Consider the following 17416-nt stretch of genomic DNA (forward strand, 5'->3'; position numbering starts at 1 on the left):
CATAGTGCCAAGTGCCACTTGTTGTTTTCTGCATGTTTTTTACATCGTAGGAAACCAATATCAAACGGAGTCCAAACGCAACAAAACTTTACAGAGATTTTTTTGGACCATAAGGAACATAATGGGCCCTGGCTACGCCTGGGGGTGCTCCGAGGAGAGCACAACCCACCAGGGCGCGCCAGGAGGCCCAGGCGCGCCCTGGTGGGTTGTGCCCACCTCGGGTGCCCCACGGACCACCTCTTTGCTCTATAAATACCCCAATATTCCCAAAACCCTAGCGGAGTCGACAAAATATTGATCCAGCCGCTGCAGAGTCCAGAACCACCAGATCCAATCTAGACACCATCTTGGATGGGGTTCACCACCTCCATTGGTGCCTTTCTGATGATGCGTGAGTAGTTCTTTGTAGACCTTCGGGTCCGTAGTTAGTAGCTAGATGGCTTCCTCTCTCTCTCTCTCTTGATTCTCAATACAATGGTCTCTTGGAGATCCATATGAGGTAACTCTTTTTGCAGTGTGTTTCTTGGGATCGATGAACTTTGAGTTTATGATCAGATCTATCTTTTTATATCCATGAAAGTATTTGAGCTTCTTTGATCTCTTTATGCATGATTGCTTATAGCCTCGTATTTCTTCTCCGATATTTGGGTTTTTTTGGCCAACTTGATCTATTTATCTTGCAATGGGAAGAGGTGCTTTGCAGTGGGTTCGATCTTACGGTGCTTGATCCCAGTGACAGAAGGGGAACCAACACGTATGTATCATTGCTACTAAGGATAAAACGATGGGGTCTATCTCTACATAAATATATCTTGTCTACATCATGTCATCGTTCTTATTGCATTACTCCGTTTCTCCATGAACTTAATACAGTAGATGCATGCTGGATAGCGGTTGATGTGTGGAGTAATAGTAGTAGATGCAGGCAGGAGTCAGTCTACTAATCTTGGACGTGATGCCTATATAATGATCATTGCGTGGATATCGTCATGAGTATTTGAAGTTCTATCAATTTCCCAACAGTAATTTGTTCACCCACCGTTTGCTATTTTTCTCGAGAGAAACCACTAGTGAAACCTACGACCCCTGGGTCTCTTTCTCATATATTGCCATTGTGATCTACTTTTCTTTTGCATTTATTTTTAGGTTTATTAGATCAAAAATACAAAAATACCTTTCTGCAATTTATTCTTATTTATTTTATTTGTCGTTCGATCTATCAATCTACTACAATTTTATCTCACGTCCGTTTGCCCATCTGGGGCGCCGCTACCCGAAAGGGATTGACAACCCCTTTTACATGTCGGGTTGTGAGGATTTGTTATCTATGTGTAGGGGTTGTTTATGTTGTGTTGCTTGGTTCTCCTACTGGTTCGATAACCTTGGTTTCATATCCGAGAGAAATACCTACCGCCGCTGTGTTGCATCATCCCTTCCACTTTGGGGAAATACTGACGTACTTCAAGCGACATCACCGGCAGCCCGAAGGCGGGAGGTGGCCATCATGGCCGCCACCCCACTGCCGGCCACCGTGGCCATGACCCGCTCCGCCGCCGCGGCCAAAAGGCGGGAGGTGGTTGTCGGGGCCACCTCCCCATCGTCGGCCGTCATGGCCACCAACCCACCGTCGACCGCCGGGGTCATCACCCGCTTCGCCACCACCACCTGAGGGCGGGAGGCGGAGGTGGATGGCCGCACGTGCGTCAGCGACCTTGCGCGCTACACTGAGTTCCTACGGGAGGAGGAGGAGCACCACGTCGAGCATGCAAAGAGCCTTACCACCACCTTAGAGGTGTGCAATCAGGAGATTTATGAGGAGAACCACTGCTTCGAGAGGGGTCGCCTGGAGCAGTAGAGGGCGTTCGATGTGAGCATCGCTGAAGCTGTAGCAGCGACAGGCACCGTATTGCACTTGTCCAGCTCGTCGGTAGGCTCCTCCTCCTCTGCCTCTTTCTGAGCGTGCTCGGCAAAGGAGAGCCAGCCTGAAGTAGTATGAAGCCCCTCCGTAGTAGTAGTATTTAGGGCCTATTTTTTTTAGTTCATCTGACTATAGATGTGGTGGAACTGTACAACGCAATTAAAATTAGCTAGTATATATAGTTGAACTAGCTATTTCAGTACATGGTTGGCAACACTTGGGGAAAAGTTTCGTCGGTTCAGCTGTCGAGTTGAACTGTTTGTATAATTAAGAACGACTGCTTAATCTATGAGTGAAATCTATGCTTAATTACTAAATTTTAATTGCAAAAATTAGATACTGGTAGTGATTTTTAGCTTCATATTTTGACAAATCGCAGTGTTACAAGGTTGACAAATGGCAATGTTACTAGATCAACAAATGTCAATCTTTCCAGTTTGACAAATGGCAACCTACCCAAATTGTTTGTAAGTGGTTGCACACGGGTCATCCAAAAGAACTGTTTGCGTTGAAGAGATGCACAAATCCTGCTCTCATTTTGCATACGGGTGTTCTATCTAAAATGTTTCCGATCAAGTGTTGCACAAATCATGCTTGGCACATTTTCCCTTGGCTTCCTGGGGAAGCTGTTGGTTTGCATACGGGTGTTCTAACTAAAACGTTTGTGATGAGTGTTTTATATTTAAAAATCATTGACGTTTTTTTCAAAAGAAAATCGTTTGATAAGTCTGTACATTAAGAGAGAAAAACGCAAGTTCGCTCAAACCATATCTTTCATTCAGTCATACAGCGAATTTATATTCATATGATCGAGATACTGTGTTAAACCCAAGAAAAAAACTATTTTCGACAGCGGCGGAGGCAGCGTGTCGCGCCGTCGTTGTCATTGTCGTCCTCCAGGAAATTGTTGAAGTCTTCAATGCAGCACCGAATCTTCTTCACTCGTAAATCAAACATCATGTTGTCGCGCGATCGACGGACGGTGCACGGGGGGACGACAGCTGGTAGCGCTGAGAGGTAGCGGTCAACGACGGCCACTGAGGGGGACGTGCGCATGGGCATGGGCGCGGCGGGTGTAGCCAAAAGCATGGGGACCAGCGCCGCGGTGGGTGGAGGGGCACGCACGGGCACGGGCGCTGGCATGTACATGAGCTCGTGCGGGTCTGCGGAGACCTTGCTGACGCCCACGGCTTCCAGCTCTGCGATAGTGCTTGGCGACCAGCCCATCAATGCTACGGGGATGGTCGCTAGTGCAGGTGCGGGGATGGGAGCTGGGACAGGAGCGGGGCAGCAACCGCCGCGGCCAGCTTGTTCTGGGCCATGTCCATTAGGCCCCGTTCCTCCTTATTTTCAATCTCCTCCGGCTCGGAGTCGACTTCACCAAACTTGAAGACTAGTGGCAGATGATCCTTCTGCGCCATGGTGTTGGTGGAGGTCCGCGGGAGGGAGGGGAATGGGAGGCGAACAGTAAGGCCACCCGTATTAAGCAGCGGCTCGAGCGCCATTAATGGAGAGGAAGGCGGGCGGCCATGGAAGTCAAAGGGCTCGCTTCCCAGTGAGCCTGCACAGTGTACAACTCGCGCGCTTCCCGGTGAGCCTGTACATTGGAGGACTGTTTGCACACCTCTCGGTCAGCCTGCGCACCAGACTGCGCTCGCACGCCTCCCGTTCATTCAAGGTCAAGCAGCTGTCCGCACGGCACCTCCTATAGCCATTAAAACCAAGACACGTTGCGTCACGTGAAGGATTAACAAAACGCACGTGGTTTGAATTATACAAACATTTGAGATATGAAAGTGGCAGCTATTTTTTCAAAAATGCCTTTGTGGGCTGTTATTCGAGTGTGCCTTCTCTCAAAATGGACACGAAAAATACCACAGCATGCCGGGTGCCATTCCATGATAGCATGCCAGGTTTCATGAATTTCAGACGAGTTTTGGATTTACTAGAATTTAAAAACAAAGTATCTCAACGTTTTGCCGGCAATGAACGGTGCCCTGGTGTTTGAAATTCATTCCCATTTCTTGCATTGGACCTAAGCATGCACCCAAGGACAAAGATTTGATTTTTCAACCAATTTACATGCACTGGAGCATGTGCATGTAGTTCATATTTGAATTATGTACATAAATGCATTGAAAACTCAGTTAATGCATAAAAATGTCCAAACGAACCTCGAAAAATCACAAAAATTGACACAACACTCCTGTTGTTCTATGTTGACACGAGGAATTTTTTTAAAGCAATAAGAGGCAATGGATATCGTTTCGTCCCCAAAGGTGGGACATTCCCAACCGAAACCATCATGCTTGTTGTGAGAAGCTCTGGTTTGCGAGAAGCATATACCCAAACCTGCCCCAAATGGGACAAAAAAATTACAACGTCATGTTGATGCCGCCCCATGATAGCATGCCAAGTTTCATGAATTTCAGACGAGTTTTGGATTTAGTATATTTAAAAACCAGGTATCTCAATGTTTGCGGCCGAGTGACGATGGCAGGTTGTTTGACATTCATTCCCATTTCTTGCATGGGACCTAAGCATGCAACCAAGAACACATATTTGAATTTTAAACCAATTTATATGCATTAGAGCATGTGCATGTAGTTCAAATTTGAATTATGCACATGAATGCATTGAAAACTCAGTTAATGTATAAAAATGTCCAAATGAACCTCGAAAAATCACAAAAATTGACACAACACTCCTGTTGTTCTACATTGACACGAGAAAAAAATTGAAAGCACTAAGAGGCAATGGATCTCGTTTCGTCCCCAAAGGTGGGACATTCCCTACCGAAGCCATCATGCTTATTGTGAGAAGCTCTGGTTTGTGAGAAGCATATACCCAAACCTGCCCGAAATGGGACAAATTTTTTACAACGGCATGTAGATGCCGCTCCATGATAGCATGCCAAGTTTCATGAATTTTAGATGAGTTTTGGATTTACTAGAATTTAAAAATAAGAATCTCAATGTTTGCGGCCATGTGATGGTGGCAGGGTGTTTGACATTCATTCCCATTTCTTGCATGGGACCTAAGCATGCAACCAAGGACACATATTTGAATTTTCAACCAATTTATATGCATTAGAGCATGTGCATGTAGTTCAAATTTGAATTATGCACATAAATGAATTGAAAACTCAATTAATGCATAAAAATGTCCAAACGAACCCCGAAAAATCCCAAAAATTGACACAACACTCCTGTTGTTCTATGTTGACACTAGGAAAAAAATTGAAATCGAGAAGAGGCAATGGATATCATTTCATACAGAAAGGTGAAACGTTCCCTACCGAAACCATCAGGCTTGTGTGAGAAGTTCTGGTTTGTGAGAAGCATATCCCCAAACATGCCCCAAATAGGACAAAAAATTTACCACGACATGTTAATGTCGCTCCATGACAGCATGCCAAGTTTCATGAATTTTAGACGAGCTTTGGATTTACTAGAATTTAAAAACGAGGTATCTCAATGTTTGCGGCCGAGTGACGGTGGCAGGGTGTTTGACATTCATTGCCATTTCTTGCATCGGACCGAAGCATGCAACCAAGGATCCAGATTTGAATTTTCAACTAATTTATATGCATTAGAGCATGTGCCTGTAGTTCAAATTTGAATTATGCACATGAATGCATAGAAAACTCAGTTAGTGTAGAAAAATGTCCAAGCGAACCCCGAAAAATCCAAAAAATTGACACAACACTCCTGTTGTTCTATGTTGACACTAGGAAAAAATTTGAAATCAAGAAGAGGCAACGGATATCGTTTCATCCAGAAAGGTGAAACATTCCCTACCGAAACCATCACACTTTTTGTGAGAAGCTCTAGTTTAAGAGAAGCTTATACCCAAACCTGCCCCAAATGGGACATAAAATTTACCACGGCATGTTGATGCTGCTCCATGATAGCATGCCAAGTTTCATGAATTTTGGACGAATTTTGGATTTACTAGAATTACAAAAGCAAGTACGTCAACATTTGCTGGAGAGTGTGACGCCCCCGATTTAATCGTACACTAATCATACACGCAAACGTGTACGATCAAAATCAGGGACTCACGGGAAGATATCACAACACAACTCTACAAATAAAAAGTCATACAAGCATCATATTACAAGCCAGGGGCCTCGGGGGCTCGAATACAAGAGCTTGATCATAGACGAGTCAGCAGAAGCAACAATATCTGAGTACAGACATAAGTTAAACAAGTTTGCCTTAAGAAGGCTAGCACAATCTGGGATACAGATCGAAAGAGGTGCAGGCCTCCTGCCTGGGATCCTCCTAACTACTCCTGGTCGTCGTCAGCGGGCATCACGTAGTAGTAGGCACCTCCGGTGTAGTAGGAGTCGTCGTCGACGGTGGCGTCTGGCTCCTGGACTCCAGCATCTGGTTGCGACAACCAGAAGGAAAGGAAAGGGGGAAAAGGAGGAGAAAGCAACCGTGAGTACTCATCCAAAGTACTCGCAAGCAAGAAGCTACACTACATATGCATGGGTAAATGTGTAAAAGGCCATATCGGTGGACTGAACTGCAGAAAGCCAGAATAAGAGGGGGATAGCTAATCCTTTCGAAGACTACGCTTCTGGCAGCCTCCGTCTTGCAGCATGTAGAAGGGAGTAGACTGAAGTCCTCCAAGTAACATCACATAGCAATAATCCTACCCGGCGATCCCCTCCTCGCATCCCTGAGAGAGAGCGACCACCGGTTGTATCTGGCACTTGGAAGGGTGTGTTTTATTAAGTATCCGGTTCTAGTTGTCATAAGGTCAAGGTACAACTCCAAGTCGTCCTGTTACCGAAGATCACGGCTATTCGAATAGATTAACTTCCCTGCAGGGGTGCACCACATACCCCAACACGCTCGATCCCATTTGGCCGGACACACTTTCCTGGGTCATGCCCGGCCTCGGAAGATCAACACGTCGCAGCCCCACCTAGACCAACAGAGAGGTCAGCACGCCGGTCTAAACCTAAGCGCACAGGGGTCTGGGCCCATCGCCCTTAGCACACCTGCACGTTGCGTACGCGGCCGGAAGCAGAACTAGCCCCCTTAATACAAGAGCAGGCTTACGTTCCAATCCGGCGCGCGCCACTCAGTCGCTGACGTCACGAAGGCTTCGGCTGATACCACGACGCCGGGATACCCATAACTACTCCCGCGTAGATGGTTAGTGCGTATAGACCAAATGGCCAGACTCGGATTAAATATCCAGATCTCGTTAAGCGTGTTAAGTATTCGCGAACGTCGACCAGGGCCAGGCCCACCTCTCTCCTAGGTGGTCGGAACCTGCCCTGTCGCTCCGCCTCAAAGATCCACTCGCGGGTGCTCCTCAAGCCGACCCGTCTTTAGTCACCACATGTATCATGTATAAAGTATATAGTATATACCCGTGATCAACTCCCGAGTGATCACGGCCCGATAGTATAGCATGGCAGACGGACAAGGATGTAGGGCCACTGATGAAAAACTAGCTTCCTATACTAAGCATTAGGATTGCAGGTAAGGTAACAACAGTAGTAGCAAGGACAGGCTATGCATCAGGATAGGAATAACGGAAAGCAGTAACATACTACACTATTCTAATGCAAGCGGTATAGAGAAGAGTAGGCGATATCTGGTGATCAAGGGGGGGGGCTTGCCTGGTTGCTCTGGCAAGAGAGAGGGATCGTCAACTCCGTAGTCGTACTGGGTAGCAGCGGCGTCGGTCCCGGTGTCTAGCGAGAGAAGAGGGGGGAGAAACAATAAATATTTAAGCAAACAGATGCATAGCGATGCATGACATGACAAGTATCGGTGCTAGGGGTGCCCTATCGCGGTATGAGGTGATACCGGTGAAGGGGGGAAAACATCCGGGAAAGTATCCCCGGTGTTTCGCGTTTTCGGACAGATGAAACAGAGGGGGAAAGTTGCGTGTTCGCTATGCTAGGGATGCGTGGCGGATAAACGGGCTGCATATTCAAATTCGTCTCGTTGTTCTGAGCAACTTTCATGTACAAAGTTTTTCCATCCGAGCTACGGTTTATTTTATATTAATTTTTAAAAGATTTAAATCATTTTTAGGATTTATTTATTTAATTTAATCAACCTTATCCAGAATAGTGTCTGCTGACGTCATCATGACGTCAGCAGTCAACAGAGGTGTTGACTGGGTCACTGACGTGTGGGTCCCGCATGTCATAGGTACAGTAACCTAATTAACCTATTAATCAGTTTAATTAGTTAATTAGGTTCCTAATGTTTAATTAGCTTAATTAAATTGGATTAATTAAGTTAATTAATTAATCAATTAACATTTTTATTTACTTATTATTAATTTCCTTTTTTTTAATTCATTCACAGGGGGGTGGGCCCCGTTGTCCAGTGGCACAGTGGCCTATCGGGGCGGTTACGGGTGCTGGAGCGTTGCCGACGCCCGACCCGTATGAGGGTCGAGCGGGCACTGATGGGCGCCGGCGTCGGGCGACCACCAGGGCCGCAGAGAGGCCGGCCAGGAACGGCACCGGCGAGCTCGGCCGAGTGGCGAACTGCCGCAGAGGTCGGCGGGGGTCGCGCGAGAGGGCGGTGGAGGTGGTTGCGGCCAGAGACGGAAAGGGCCGGAGCTGCGCGGGCGCCAGGCGGCGAGCAGTGGCTGCGGTGGCGGCACGGGCCGGTGCACGCGGAAGGGCGCAGACCACGGTGAGGAACGGCGAGGCGCAGGTGAGGGGCGCCGTCGGCGCGAGCGGTGCCCGGGGCGAGGCCGTGGCCGGGGCGGTGCGCTGCCCGCGGTGAAGCGGCGAGCAGGGGCCGTGGCGGGGGAGCCTAGTGGCGTGGAGCGTGCGACGGGTGAGGCCACTGAGGGCGGGCGGCGCGAGCTACGACGCGGGCGTGCGAGTGCGACGAGCGGCCGGAGTGGGCGGGCATGGCGTCGGTCGCGCGGACGAGGCCGCGGCGCACGGGAGGAGGGGAAGGAGGGTAGGGGGTGGATCCTCACAGGGGAGCTGCAGGGGTTCGGGCAGCGGGGGAACGAGGAGGTGGACGGGGACGACGCGCGTAGACGGGGAAGTCCGGCGGCGTCCGGGACGGCTTCGGGCGACGGAGTCGGGGTCGAGGCGGCGATGGCGGGGCGGCGCCAGGAGGAAGCAGAGGCGCTAGGAGGTCGGTCGGGGAGGAGGGTTGAGGAGGCAGTGTGGGAAGGCGACGAGGTCGAGCGGCGGCGGCGACGGGGATCGACGGCGGCGTCGGGCGCGCCGCCCAGATCCAGAACGGGGAAGGAGGAGGAGAGGCGTGTGAGGGGGTGTCGGGCACGAGCGCTTCGCCTCTGGGCGTGCGGCGGCGCGAGGGATGGCGAGGGGAGTGAGGGGGTCGAGTGGGAGGAGTGGGGAGCCAGCTAGGGTTAGGTCTCAGGGGGGTGGGGATAAGGTGCGGTCGGCTGGGCCGGCCCGTTCGGACGGCGAAGGCCAGCTGGGCCACTTGGCCCAGCGGGGGGGGGGGGGTTCTGTTTTTTTTTGGTTTGACCTTTTCTTTTTTTCTATTTTTCTTTTCTGTTTTCTTTTAGCTCCTAATTATTTTAGTTTCTTTAAAATACCAGGTTAGCACCTAACTTAGTATCATCAAAATAGGCCACTGCCAAACCTAGTTAGGACCCAAAATAAATTAGTATAATGTATTTTTATTTTTCAAAAGCAATTAAATTATTAGTTTAGCCACTGTTTTTAATTAGTTTAGGGCACTTAAACACTTTGTAAAAGGTTTGTTCCACCACAAAATCTAGTTAGGGATCATTTGCCACATGATGAACATTTTAGTTTTGATGTTTGAAAACTTTTATTGGTTGCTTGATTTTGACTTTGAATTTGAATCGGTTTTGGCCTAACGGTAGATTATCAATAGTAACCGGGGTGACGTGGCATGATTATCGTTGGATTACTGTAGCTTGATTACCCGGGCGTTACAAAACTCCTCCACTACAAGAAATCTCGTCCCGAGATTTAGGAGGTAGAAGGAAACAGTGCGGGGTATTCATCACGCAGGAGATCCTCGCGTTCCCAGGTGGCTTCGTCTTCAGAGTGATTCGACCACTGGACCTTGAGGAACTTGATCGCCTTCTGGCGTGTGCGGCGTTCAGCTTGGTCGAGGATGCGGACCGGATGCTCTTTATAGGAGAGGTCCTGTTGCAATTCGAGCACTTCATGATCCACCGCTCGGATTGGATCCTTGAAGCAACGGCGGAGTTGTGACACGTGGAACACATCGTGAACCTGAGAAAGGTTCGGCGGAAGCTCCAGTTGATATGCCACTTTACCACGCCTTTCGAGAATAGTGAAAGGACCAATATAGCGGGGAGCTAGCTTTCCCTTGATCCCGAAGCGGTGAGCACCCTTCATTGGTGTAACTCGAAGATAAGCCCTTTCGCCAGGTTGATAGACCATGTCTTGGTGATGACGGTCATACTGACTTTTCTGACGTGACTGAGCAGTCTTGAGATTCTCGCGAATAATGCGAACTTGTTCTTCGGCCTGTTGTATAATATCCGGACCAAAGAGTGGACGTTCCCCAGTTTCTGACCAGTTCAGAGGGGTTCGACACTTTCGTCCATATAGCACTTCGAAGGGGGACATCTTTAGACTAGCTTGATAGCTATTATTATAAGAGAACTCGGCATATGGAAGAGATTCCTCCCATTTCTTGCCGAATGAGATTACACAAGCTCGAAGCATGTCTTCGAGAACTTGGTTGACACGTTCAACCTGTCCTTGCGACTGAGGGTGGAACGCAGTACTGAACGACAGATGAGTCCCCATAGCTTCTTGGAAACTCGCCCAAAACCTTGAAGTGAACAAGCTGCCACGGTCTGAACTGATAACCAGTGGGATACCGTGAAGTGAAACAATTCTAGCCATGTAGAGAGTAGCAAGCTGACTAGCAGTGATTGTCTCTTTGACCGCCAGGAAATGGGCAACTTTGGAAAGCCGGTCAATGACGACAAGAATAGCATCATTACCTTTCTGCGATTTGGGAAATCCAGTGACGAAGTCCATTTCAACATGGTCCCATTTCCATTCAGGAATAGAGATAGGTTGCAGAGTTCCAGCAGGCCTTTGATGCTCTGCTTTGACTCGGCGACAAACGTCACACTCAGCAACATAACGAGCAATGTCCTGCTTCATATTAGACCACCAGAATCTTTGACGAATATCCTGGTACATCTTTGTACTACCAGGATGGATGGACAGAGGCGTATCATGGGCTTCTTGCATAACCCTTTTAGTCTTATCCAGGTTTTTCTTCGAACATGGTACCACTAGGCGGCCTTTGAAATACAAGGCGCCATCGTCGGCGATCGTGAAGAATGAGGGCTTTCCTCTTTTGAGGTCGCGCTTAATCTTGAGGACTTCATCGTCACATTTCTGTATCCATTTGATGGTGTCCACAAGATCTGGTTTCGCAACCAGGGTATTGAGAGAACCCTTGGAAACAACATGGAGGTTCCGTTTGGGAAAACCTTCGGGAGGGGGAGCGAGTGATCCCGGGGGAACAATATGGAGGTTCAGCCTTCTAAATTCTTCGGTAAGCGAGGGCTGAACTTTGTGGACCTGGAGGTGGTTGCAGTAAGACTTGCGGCTCAGGGCATCAGCCATTACATTAGCCTTGCCGGGGGTATATGATATATCCACGTCAAAGTCTGCAACAGTCTCCATCCATCTTTGCTGACAGAGGTTCAGGTCTGGCTGAGTAAACAGATACTTCAGACTTTGATGGTCGGTGAAGATCTCGCAACGTTTACCGAGAAGGTAATGTCGCCACTGCTTCAGTGCATGAATGACAGCAGCAAGCTCGAGGTCATGAACCGGGTAGTTTTCTTCGTGAGGGCGCAGTTGACGAGAGGCATAAGCAATCACTCTGCGCTCTTGCATTAGGACACAGCCTAATCCTTGACGGGAAGCGTCGCAGTAAATGACGAAGTCCTTCTTAGTATCAGGTGGAGCAAGTACGGGGGCAGAAGTCAACTTGTCTTTGAGCGCCTGGAAACTTTCCTGACACTTGTCTGTCCAGTCAAACTTGACACCCTTATGCAACAGATTAGTCAAGGGCCTAGCAATCTTGGAGAAGTTCTCGACGAATCGACGGCAATAGCTGGCGAGACCGAGAAAACTTCGGACTTGCTTCACATTCTTCGGAGGAGTCCAATCGAGAATAGCCTGAACTCGTTCAGGGTTGACGGCAATACCATTCTTGGAGATGACATGCCCAAGATAGGTTACTTCGGGGAGCCAGAATTCACACTTGGAATACTTAGCATACAGTTGATGCTCTCGAAGTTTTCCCAGCACAAGACGAAGATGTTCAGCATGTTCCTCCTTGTTCTTGGAAAATACAAGGATATCGTCCAAATAAACCACGACGAACTTGTCGAGGTAATCCATGAATATATAATTCATCAGACGAGAGAAGGTGGCTGGAGCATTCGTTAAACCGAATGACATGACGGTGTACTCGTATGATCCATACCGAGTCACGAAGGCAGTTTTTGGGATGTCCTCTTCACGAACATGGATCTGGTGGTAACCCAACCTCAAGTCGAGTTTGGAGAACACTGATGAGCCAGCCAGTTGATCATAAAGATCATTGATTCGAGGAAGAGGATATTTATTCTGAATGGTAGCTTGGTTTATAGGACGGTAGTCTTGGACTAATCGGTTTGTCCCATCCTTCTTCTTAACAAAGAGAGAAGGTGCTCCCCAAGGAGAGCAACTTGGGCGAATGAAACCTTTGACAAGAGATTTGTCGATTTCCTCCTTAAGCTCAATGAGTTCATGCGGCGGCATCTTGTAGGGTCGTTTAGCTATAGGGGTAGTGCCGGGTTTCAAGTCGATGATGAATTCGACAGCTCTAACAGGAGGAATCCCTGGAAGTTCTTCTGGGAAGACATCTTGGAATTCACGAACGACGGGAATGTTTTCAATGCCCTCGAGTGGTGCAGTGTTCAATGCATTCAAGGCATAAAGACGTGCCTCGGCGTTCTGAACTAGATGAGCTTGGTAAGCTATTATTTCGTCAGAAGGGTGTAGCAGATGGACGACCTTAGTGGCGCAAACTATAGAAGCAGTATGCGCTTTCAACCAATCCATTCCCAGAATGAGGTCGATGTTAGACGACTTCAGGATAATGGGAGAGGCATAGAATTCCAGCCCTTCGATTTCCACGGGGACATCGATGCCAACCAGTGAGGTTTGACATTGTCCCACAGGGGTTTTTACCAATACTGAAGCGTTCATCTCCTCACATTTAACGTCATGCTTGTATGCAAAATCTTCTGACATGAATGAATGCGATGCCCCTGAATCGAATAAAACAGATGCAGGTACTGAGTTTACGAGGAGTGTACCCATCACGGTAGCAGGCTGGTCTAGGACTTCATTGAGATCAACATGGTTGGCATGAACACGACCATAGGACTTGGCACTGTTGTTGCGAGGCTGGTTGCTTCCACGGCCAGTTGCTGGGAGGGCCAGTTGATTCTGGTTTTGATTGCAATCCCTAGCACGGTGACCTGGCTGACCACACTTGTAGCAGAGGCCATTATTGGGAGTGGGAACAGGAGCTTGTGGTGGTGGAGCTGGAAGTCTTGTCTGCCTAGTTGGAGGAGCAGGCAGATGAGGTGCAGCATAGGACTGCCTTGGGGCAGGTGCATCCGGCTGGTACATGCTGTTGGGGATCCATATCTTGCGCTTCTGCGAGGACGGGCCCGAAGATGAGCCCGTGTCACGGTTGCGCCTGTGAGAGCTCTGGTATTCCTGCAGACCAGTTTCGACATTGATGGCTTTGTTCACCAGAGTGGCGAAATCAGCAAAATCATGCACTAGAAGTGCGAGTTTGATGTCAGCTTGAAGGCCATCCCGGAACTTCTCCTGTCTGCGTGCATCAGTTGCAATGTCCTCTTCAGCATAGCGGGACAAGTCAAGAAACTCCCGCTGATAAGCTTCCACAGTTTTGTTGCCTTGGGTGAGGTTGCGGAACTCACGCTTCTTCCGGTCCATAACTCCCTGAGGAATGAAGCGAGCACGGAAGGCAGCTTGGAAGTCTGGCCAGGTGATGATTGTTCCAGCTGGCAGTGTACGCCTGTGGCTGTCCCACCATTGAGCTGCGGGTCCCTTCAGGAAGAAGGAAGCAAAGGTGACATAGCTGGCAGGGGCTACATCAGCAGACTCCATCTCATAGGTGATGTCTCGGAGCCAGTCATCAGCATCCAGAGGCTGAGTTGAGCTGCGGTACACAGTTGGGTTCAAGCGCATGAAATCCTGCAGAGTTACTGGGGGTGGCTGCTGGTTCATATTGGGGCGAGGAAACTGAGCCATAATATTCTCCATGAACTGACGATTCAGCTCAAACTGTTGCATCATCCCAGCCATGTACTCAGGTGGTGGTGGGGCGTTGCCACCACGACCACGACCACGACCACCTGGTCTAACCATCCTGCTAATATATAACAGGGGTAGTTCAGTATTGAGAAATGTGCAAAGACGAGAATCATTCATGATGAAACATGCACAACGAAAGCAGCACGATAGATACTACATAGTAGTCGGCATATCTTACAAAAGAGATCATGCATGGAGTTCGTTACACAGAGTCTGGTACATAGACTAAGACATCATAGGTGGCACACAGGCTCGCGGCGAATGCAGCTAACACTAACAAACAAGTCTACGTCAGTGCCATGCGGTACTGCGGAGGTAGGTGTAGCCCGACAGCTGGTAGTTACGCGAAGGGAAGACCTCCACGCGAGTAGCCTGGGGCCCACGGATACTCTGGTGCGGAACCCGATGCGCAGGTGGCAGGAGAGGACCCAATGCAGGAGAGTAGCCTCCCACATCTGGCCAGCCGACGCCCTGGGGCATCACGGTCCGGGCAGGGTAGATCGCAGAACGCGACAGCTCCCCAGATCCGACGAAGGGGTGCAGCATCGTCAGAGCACGGTAGAGGTGCTGACGAGTGGTGTACAACTCGTGGCGAAGAGCTCGGTTAGCTCGATCCAGCCCATCAGCATGCAGAACCAGGTTCTGATGGTAGAAGGGCTCTCGGGTGACAGTGGAGTAGGCAGCAGTGTAGTATCCCTCCGCACCAACATCGGATGCGATAGCAATGTGCCTGAAGGGGGAGGTATCCAACTCCTGACACTCTCCACGAAGACGTGTCAGAGCAGCATAAGCAGCATCTTGGACCGCCATATCGATAGTCACTCCAACACCATGAGCAGTGTGCAGCACGGTAGTGGAGTCATACTCCCGAGAGTAGAGGTGGACGATGGCACGGTACTGCTCCTGGTTGAAGTCCTGATACTCCTCATAGACGGTGTACTCAGGGTACCAGCGATAACCCAGATAGGTCATCATCTCAACCAACACAGCAGGTGACCCTGAGGCACCAATGGCCGTCGTGTGGCGCACGACCTGCCTCGTGGGTTCCATCTGAAAACATAGATGTTTTCACAGGAGTCAAATGACAATGTGGATAATGTTCAAATACAATTCTAAAGAATAACTAGGGCTTATCCAACTTTGGGGTGAATGTCGTAACGGGATCCTAGTGTCAGAGTTAGTAAATTCGTTTAACCCGAGTAGAAGAGAGTTCAGAGTCCCAGAGTAAAGGTCGAGGAGTAAAAGATACTAGTACCACCCGATGGCGACGTGGGCCCGTAAGGCACACAGCCAAGTTAGTAAAAGTTTATACAATGTCTAGACTCGACTTCGGCCAAGTAGTGTGGAAGGGGGATTCCTACAGGCAGTCGGCTCTGATACCAACTTGTGACGCCCCCGATTTAATCGTACACTAATCATACACGCAAACGTGTACGATCAAAATCAGGGACTCACGGGAAGATATCACAACACAACTCTACAAATAAAAAGTCATACAAGCATCATATTACAAGCCAGGGGCCTCGGGGGCTCGAATACAAGAGCTTGATCATAGACGAGTCAGCGGAAGCAACAATATCTGAGTACAGACATAAGTTAAACAAGTTTGCCTTAAGAAGGCTAGCACAATCTGGGATACAGATCGAAAGAGGTGCAGGCCTCCTGCCTGGGATCCTCCTAACTACTCCTGGTCGTCGTCAGCGGGCATCACGTAGTATTAGGCACCTCCGGTGTAGTAGGAGTCGTCGTCGACGGTGGCGTCTGGCTCCTGGACTCCAGCATCTGGTTGCGACAACCAGAAGGAAAGGAAAGGGGGAAAAGGAGGAGAAAGCAACCGTGAGTACTCATCCAAAGTACTCGCAAGCAAGAAGCTACACTACATATGCATGGGTAAATGTGTAAAAGGCCATATCGGTGGACTGAACTGCAGAAAGCCAGAATAAGAGGGGGATAGCTAATCCTTTCGAAGACTACGCTTCTGGCAGCCTCCGTCTTGCAGCATGTAGAAGGGAGTAGACTGAAGTCCTCCAAGTAACATCACATAGCAATAATCCTACCCGGCGATCCCCTCCTCGCATCCCTGAGAGAGAGCGACCACCGGTTGTATCTGGCACTTGGAAGGGTGTGTTTTATTAAGTATCCGGTTCTAGTTGTCATAAGGTCAAGGTACAACTCCAAGTCGTCCTGTTACCGAAGATCACGGCTATTCGAATAGATTAACTTCCCTGCAGGGGTGCACCACATACCCCAACACGCTCGATCCCATTTGGCCGGACACACTTTCCTGGGTCATGCCCAGCCTCGGAAGATCAACATGTCGCAGCCCCACCTAGACCAACAGAGAGGTCAGCACGCCGGTCTAAACCTAAGCGCACAGGGGTCTGGGCCCATCGCCCTTAGCACACCTGCACGTTGCGTACGCGGCCGGAAGCAGAACTAGCCCCCTTAATACAAGAGCAGGCTTACGTTCCAATCCGGCGCGCGCCACTCAGTCGCTGACGTCACGAAGGCTTCGGCTGATACCACGACGCCGGGATACCCATAACTACTCCCGCGTAGATGGTTAGTGCGTATAGACCAAATGGCCAGACTCGGATTAAATATCCAGATCTCGTTAAGCGTGTTAAGTATTCGCGAACGTCGACCAGGGCCAGGCCCACCTCTCTCCTAGGTGGTCGGAACCTGCCCTGTCGCTCCGCCTCAAAGATCCACTCGCGGGTGCTCCTCAAGCCGACCCGTCTTTAGTCACCACATGTATCATGTATAAAGTATATAGTATATACCCGTGATCAACTCCCGAGTGATCACGGCCCGATAGTATAGCATGGCAGACGGACAAGGATGTAGGGCCACTGATGAAAAACTAGCTTCCTATACTAAGCATTAGGATTGCAGGTAAGGTAACAACAGTAGTAGCAAGGACAGGCTATGCATCAGGATAGGAATAACGGAAAGCAGTAACATACTACACTATTCTAATGCAAGCGGTATAGAGAAGAGTAGGCGATATCTGGTGATCAAGGGGGGGGCTTGCCTGGTTGCTCTGGCAAGAGAGAGGGATCGTCAACTCCGTAGTCGTACTGGGTAGCAGCGGC

At 49.3% G+C, this 17416-nt stretch overlaps 1 long non-coding RNA gene across 1 annotated transcript; it reads right to left on the reverse strand.

Annotated features, from left to right (window-relative positions):
• Positions 1-6032: 6032 nt before the first annotated feature.
• Positions 6033-9273, reverse strand: LOC147975211 (uncharacterized). Its single transcript, XR_015602017.1, has 3 exons — positions 8894-9273; positions 7563-7637; positions 6033-6309 (listed from the first exon to the last, which is right to left on the reverse strand). It is a non-coding gene; the product is annotated as an uncharacterized LOC147975211 (long non-coding RNA).
• Positions 9274-17416: the final 8143 nt, after the last annotated feature.

This window comes from Triticum urartu, chromosome 4A (genome assembly GCF_056163025.1).
Source record: "Triticum urartu cultivar PI428250 chromosome 4A, HENAU_Tu73, whole genome shotgun sequence".
Taxonomy (NCBI): Eukaryota; Viridiplantae; Streptophyta; class Magnoliopsida; order Poales; family Poaceae; genus Triticum; species Triticum urartu.